The sequence below is a fragment of the Eubalaena glacialis genome, chromosome 10 (genome assembly GCF_028564815.1).
Source record: "Eubalaena glacialis isolate mEubGla1 chromosome 10, mEubGla1.1.hap2.+ XY, whole genome shotgun sequence".
NCBI classification, from domain to species: Eukaryota; Metazoa; Chordata; class Mammalia; order Artiodactyla; family Balaenidae; genus Eubalaena; species Eubalaena glacialis.
In genome coordinates this window covers 47,987,916-47,994,371 of record NC_083725.1, presented here as the reverse complement: position 1 = coordinate 47,994,371, position 6,456 = coordinate 47,987,916, and the positions used below count along the sequence as shown (strand labels likewise).

Here is a 6,456-nt window from a genome sequence, read left to right as displayed (position 1 = left end):
GCTTCTTCCTGAGCACAGGCATTATTTTCTTTTGTGCCTAGCCTGGAAGGTGGCGGTATATGCCTGGATCCTTGCACTAGGCCTCTTGTTGGTTATATCCGGACTCCTGCTCCCAGCTCTTGCCACCTCATTATATGGAACACAATTTTCTCACACGTAGTTTATGGTCCTCCAAAAGTTTACCTTCCTGTTTTGAAGATGGCTATACTTGGTTCTTTTAAAAGTACATACATACATATTTTTTTCTATTGTTTATATAGTTGATGTAAGATGAGAATGAAGCATCTGCTCTCTCCATTTATTTTGATATCAAAAGTCCTAGCCGTGTGATATTGGGTGAGTTTCTAAATCTCTGAGTCTTATCTCTAAAATGGGGATAATACAGATTGTTAAGAAGATTAAATAAAATAATGTACAACACTTTGTGAACTAATATGTTAGTTTTTATATTATTAATAGGAAGGATTAAAGGACTAGAGGGCATCAAAGATGAAGAGAAGAGTGGGAGAGTAAGATAATTGAAAGAATAGGGGTTTGTGGTCAAAGGGAGGAATTATAGAGGTCAAGATCGGCAACTCTAGGTATTTACAATGTGTTGAGCCAATATATACAATCAGGCTCTGGCACGCCCTTTTCAATGCTCTAAGCTTCTTTCTCTTACATAATGTGGGGATTAACCCTTTTATTCACACTCTAAGTCAGAAGGTGCTTTTTTTCATATTATAATTATACAACGTTTGTATATTCTCAATTTGAAGACCTCTCTAAAAGGGGAGAGTGGCATTTCAATATATCCTAAAGGTGTCAAGTCAACAAAAAGATCAATTTTGGTTGCAAATACCTTACAGGTATACAAATCTAATATTTGATGCAAAAGTTAATAAAGTTTAAAGGAACGGATAGAAATCTGAAAAGGAGAGATGGATAAGTAAAGGAATATCAAATAGATGAGTGACAAGCCACTCTGAAATTAAGACAATAAATGGGAGGCTCCCGCGGCCGAAGAGGCGGCCCGGCACAGCGCAGTCTGCTTGAGCGCTCACCGCAGCGAGGAGGTTTCCTCGGCCGTCCCGCCTTCCGCCGCGGTCCCCGGGCTGCGCTGCTCCAGCCGGGACGCGCGCCTCTGCGCTCCTCGCAGCTGCCACCCCCGCCGCCGCTCCCCACGCCGTCCGCACACACACCATGACGAAGAAAGAGAAGTCCTTCAACCAGAGCCTGGCCGAGTGGAAGCTCTTCTACAACACGACCACCGGAGAGTTCCTGGGGCCCACCGCCAAGAGCTGGGGTTTGAGCTTGCTCTTCTACCTAGTTCTTCTGTGGGTTCCTGGCTGCACTCTTTTCATTCACAAAGTGGGCTACGCTTCAGGCTCAACGATAAGGTTCCAAGATATCGTGACCAGATTCCTAGCCCAGGACTTATGGTTTTTCCAAAACCAGTGACGGCGTTGGATTTTTCATTCAGCGTGTCTAATCCAGAGTCCTATAGAGGGTACATTAATGACCTTAAGAAATTTCTAAAGTCATATGGCTTAGAAGAACGGAAGAATCTCACAGATTGTCCCGATAGAGCATTTTTTGAGCAGAAGCGTCTAGATTATACTTCATGTCGGTTTCCTCTTGTCTTACTTGAAGCACGCAGTGGTGTGGATGATCCCGAGTTTGGCTACTCCACAGGAAGCCCTTGTATTCTTGTGAAAATGAACAGAAAAATTGGATTAAAGCCTCAAGGAGAACCAAGGATAGAATGTATTTCGAAGGGTGAAAACACAGCAGTGCTATCAACTTATCCTTCTAATGGAACGATAGATTTAAAATATTCTCCATATTATGGGAAAAAATTGCATGGGAGCTATCTACAGCCATTTTTTGCCGTCCAGCTCATCTTTGGTAATAGAAATAACGTAAACGAAGTTAACAGTTGAGCGCAAGATTGATGGATCACCCAACCTAAAAAACCAGGAAGATCGTGACAAGTTTTTAGGACGAGTTGCATTCGAAAACACCATGCGTCCATAGTAGGAGTTAGGGTATCTCCACAGAGTAAACGTTGTGTTGTCTGTCTTCACTTGGTATCAGCTGGACCTGCCATTCCAGAATTATGAGACCACCTTGGAGAAAGGTGGAGTGGTACATGAGCCTGGGGTAGCATCATAATGTGCTTCCAGATCATAGTGTTCAGTGTCCTTCAAAGTAACTGCCTGTTGCCTCTGCTGCCTTTTGAACCACGTACAGTCACAAGATAGGATTGTGAACACCTGATTCTGAACATGTAAGATGGGGGTTTGTCCAATTTTTAAGTGGTTTAATTGCCTAGTGTCTAAAGCTTAATGTGCTGTGCTATGTAAATATTTTATAGATTTAACGCTGGTTAACTGTCACATTTTGATGCCAGCAAAGTTTTAGGGGATAAAATGGTACCTGACCAACGTCAAATGACTTTATAGCTGCAAGAAATGCAGTGTGTGAGGAGGAAAAAGGAAAATAAAAGTGGATTTGAATGGTTAAAAAAAAAAAAAAGGATAAATGGTATTAAGCAGCCAAGCATCTCTTCCATTCCCCCTTTTTATACATAATGCCTTTTGTCTGTCAGTCTAACAAAGTATATGCGTTCATAGCAACGCATTATCTGTAGACTGAGCCTCAGTTCTCTGCCTTTTGCTGTTTGATCTCTACATCCTCATACAAGAATGGCAAAGAAAGACCCTGAGTGGATTTGTCTGGTACTATCAATTGACACAGGTAGTAGGAAATTGTCAGTACATATGTGAGGGGAAAAAAATATACAAATTTCATTCTTTATAAAAGACTTATTTGATAAGGCTTTTCTTGTATGAGGCACGTAAAGACAAATTTTTGATGCAGAAATATATGAGGACTCCATGGCAACTGAAAACGAAAGGCTGTATTTGGTCATACAATTAAACACAAATGTTTTCTATTTTCATTTCAGTATTTAGGACTAGCTTATTTTTATTCTGTGTATTACAGATATTTTAACAAATGAAATAAAATTGAATGCAGTGGAAAAATCAATTCCATGAGTTAATTTTTAAGCTATATTTGTACATTCATCAGTAGAATCTCCTTTTTTCTAACCTTAAAGGGAAAAACTGTGTTTCACATAATAAACAATGAATGTCACTTAGATAAATATTTACCCTCTTAATTCTAGTACTTTGTAAGTTTCTTTAATGTGACTCTGAAATTTTGTCATTTATTCATTTGTTCATTTATTCATTCATCTCAAATATTTACCTACAAATATTGACCTACTCCATAACCAAAAATTTAATCATTCTCCAATTTCTTCTTGCAGATTTGTGTGATGATGAACTTGAAATTAAATCCTTGTATATTTTGTATGTTAGAAAAAAAACTTTTCTACTTTAGTCATCAGTGAGTTGATGAAGAAAGATACTCAGTAAGATTGATGATTTTTGATAAGTTTTAGCATACAAACTGGTTCTTAAAACCTTAGTTATTTTGAAGTTATCATTTAGAAGTGCTTATAATATGTAAATATTTATTCATTGGTTTCTATAAACACTAGATACAAATAGTCTGCTTTTTGACATATATTCCAGATACTTATACACAATACCATTCTATATTACCTAGAGATGATTTGCTGGCTTAAAAAAAAGAAAAAAAATACAAATAAAAATAAAAGCAGCAAGTTAGAGAAAAATGTTCAATAATGGTTATATTCAAAAAGTATTAAAATGTCTAAGATAGGAATTTTGTCTTTTTTTTTTGACATCTTTATTGGAGTATAATTGCTTTATAATGGCGTGTTAGTTTCTGCTGTATAACAAAGTGAATCAGCTATATGTATACATATATCCCCAAATCCCTTCCCCCTTGCGTCTCCCTCCCACCCCTCTAGGTGGTCACAAAGCACCGAGCTGATCTCCCTGTGCTGTACGGCTGCTTCCCCCTAGCTATCTATTTTACATTTGGTAGTGTATATATGTCCATGCCACTCTCTCGCTTCGTCCCAGCTTAGTCTTCCCCATCCCCGTGTCCTCAAATCCATTCTCCATGTCTGCATCTTTATTCCTGTCCTGCCCCTAGGCTCCTCAGAACCATTTTTTTTTTTTTTTTTAGATTCCATATATATGTGTTAGCATACCGTATCTGTTTTTCTCTTTCTGACTTACTTCACTCTGTATGACAGACTCTAACTCCATCCACCTCACTACAAATAACTCAAATTCGTTTCTTTTTATGGTTGAGTAATATTCCATTGTATATATGTGCCACATCTTCTTTATCCATTCATCTGTCGATGGATACTTAGGTTGCTTCCATGTCCTGGCTATTGTAAATAGAGCTGCAATGAACATTGTGGTACATGACTCTTTTGGAATTATGGTTTTCTCAGGATATATGTCCAGTAATGGGATTGCTGGGTTGTATGGTAGTTCTATTTCTAGTTTTTTAAGGAACCTCCATACTGTTCTCCATAGTGGCTGTATCAATTTACATTCCAACCAACAGTGCAAGAAGGTTCCCTTTTCTCCACACCCTTTCCAGCATTTATTGTTTGTAGATTTTTTGATGATGACCATTCTGACGGTGTGAGGTGATACCTCGTTGTAGTTTTGATTTGCATTTCTCTAATGATTAGTGATGTTGAACATCCTTTCATGTGTTTGTTGGCAATCTGTATATCATCTTTGGAGAAATGTCTGTTTAGATCTTCTGCCCATTTTTGGATGGGGTTGTTTGTTTTTTTGATATTGAGCTGCATGAGCTGCTTGTATATTTTGGAGATTAATCCTTTGTCAGTTGCTTTGTTTGCAAATATTTTCTCACATTCTGAGGGTTGCATTTTCGTCTTGTTTATGGTTTCCTTTCCTGGGTAAAAGCTTTTAAGTTTCATTAGGTCCCATTTGTTTATTTTTGTTTTCATTTCCATTTCTCTAGGAGGTGGGTCAAAAAGGATCTTACTGTGATTTATGTCATAGAATGTTCTGCCTATGTTTCCCTCTAAGAGTTTTATAGTGTCTGGCCTTACATTTAGGTCTTTGATCCATTTTGAGTTTATTTTTGTGTATGATGTTAGGGAGTATTCTAATTTCATTGTTTTACATGTAGCTGTCCAGTTTTCCAGCACCACTTACTGAAGAGGCTGTCTTTTCTCCATTGTGTATGCTTGCCTCCTTTATCAAAGATAAGGTGACCGACCATATGTGCGTGGGTTTATCTCTGGGCTTTCTCTCCTGTTCCATTGATCTATATTCCTGTTTTTGTGCCAGTACCATGCTGTCTTCATTACTGCAGCTTTGTGGTATAGTCTGAAGTCCAGGAGCCTGATTCCTCCAGCTCCATTTTTCTTTCTCAAGATTGCTTTGGCTATTCAGGTTCTTTTGTGTTTCCATACAAACTATGAAATTTTTTCTTCTAGTTCTGTGAAAAATGCCATTGGTAGTTTGATAGGGATTACACTGAATCTGTAGATTGCTTTGTGTAGTAGAGTCATTTTCACAACATTGATTCTTCCAATCCAAGAACATGGTTTATCTCTCCACCTGTTTGTATCATCCTTAATTTCTTTCATCAGTGTCTTATAGTTTTCTGCATACAGGTCTTTTGTCTCCTTAGGTAGGTTTATTCCTAAGTATTTTATTCTTTTTGTTGCAGTGGTAAATGGGATTATTTCCTTAATTTCTCTTTCAGATTTTTCATCATTAGTGTATAGGAATGCAGGAGATGTCTGTGCATTAATTTTGTGTTCTGTTACTTTACCAAATTCATTGATTAGCTCTAGTAGTTTTCTGGTAGCATCTTTAGGATTCTCTATGTATAGTATCATGTCATCTGCAAACAGTGAGAGTTTTACTTCTTCTTTTCCTATTTGGATTCCTTTTATTTCTTTTTCTTCTCTGATTGCTGTGGCTAAAACTTCCAAAACTATGTTGACTAATAGTGGTGAGAGTGGGCAACTTTGTCTTGTTCCTGATCTTAGTGGAAATGGTTTCAGTTTTTCACCATTGAGAACGATGCTGGCTGTGGGTTTGTCATATATGGCCTTTATTATGTTAAGGTAAGTTCCTTCTGTGCCTACTTTCTGGAGAGTTTTTTATCATAAATGGGTGTTGAATTTTATCAAAAGCTTTTTCTGCATCTATTGTGATTATCATATGGTTTTTATCCTTCAGTTTGTTAATATGGTGTATCACATTGATTTGCATATGTTGAAGAATCCTTGCATTCCTGCGATAAACCCCACTTAATCATGGTGTATGATCCTTTTAATGTGCTGTTGGATTCTGTTTGCTAGTATTTTGTTGAGGATTTTTGCACCTATGTTCATCAGTAATATTGGCCTGTAGTTTTCTTTCTTTGTGACATCTTTGTCTGGTTTTGGTATCAGGGTGATGTTGGACTTGTAGAATGAGTTTGGGAGTGTTCCTCCCTCTGCTCTATTTTGGAAGAGTTTGAGAAGGATAG

The 6,456-nt window shown here is 37.6% G+C and overlaps 1 pseudogene; it reads left to right on the top strand.

The window, feature by feature from the left end:
- Positions 1 to 1,182: 1,182 nt before the first annotated feature.
- On the top strand, positions 1,183 to 2,016 carry LOC133099269 (sodium/potassium-transporting ATPase subunit beta-3-like; annotated as a pseudogene).
- The last annotated feature ends 4,440 nt before the right edge of the window (positions 2,017 to 6,456 follow it).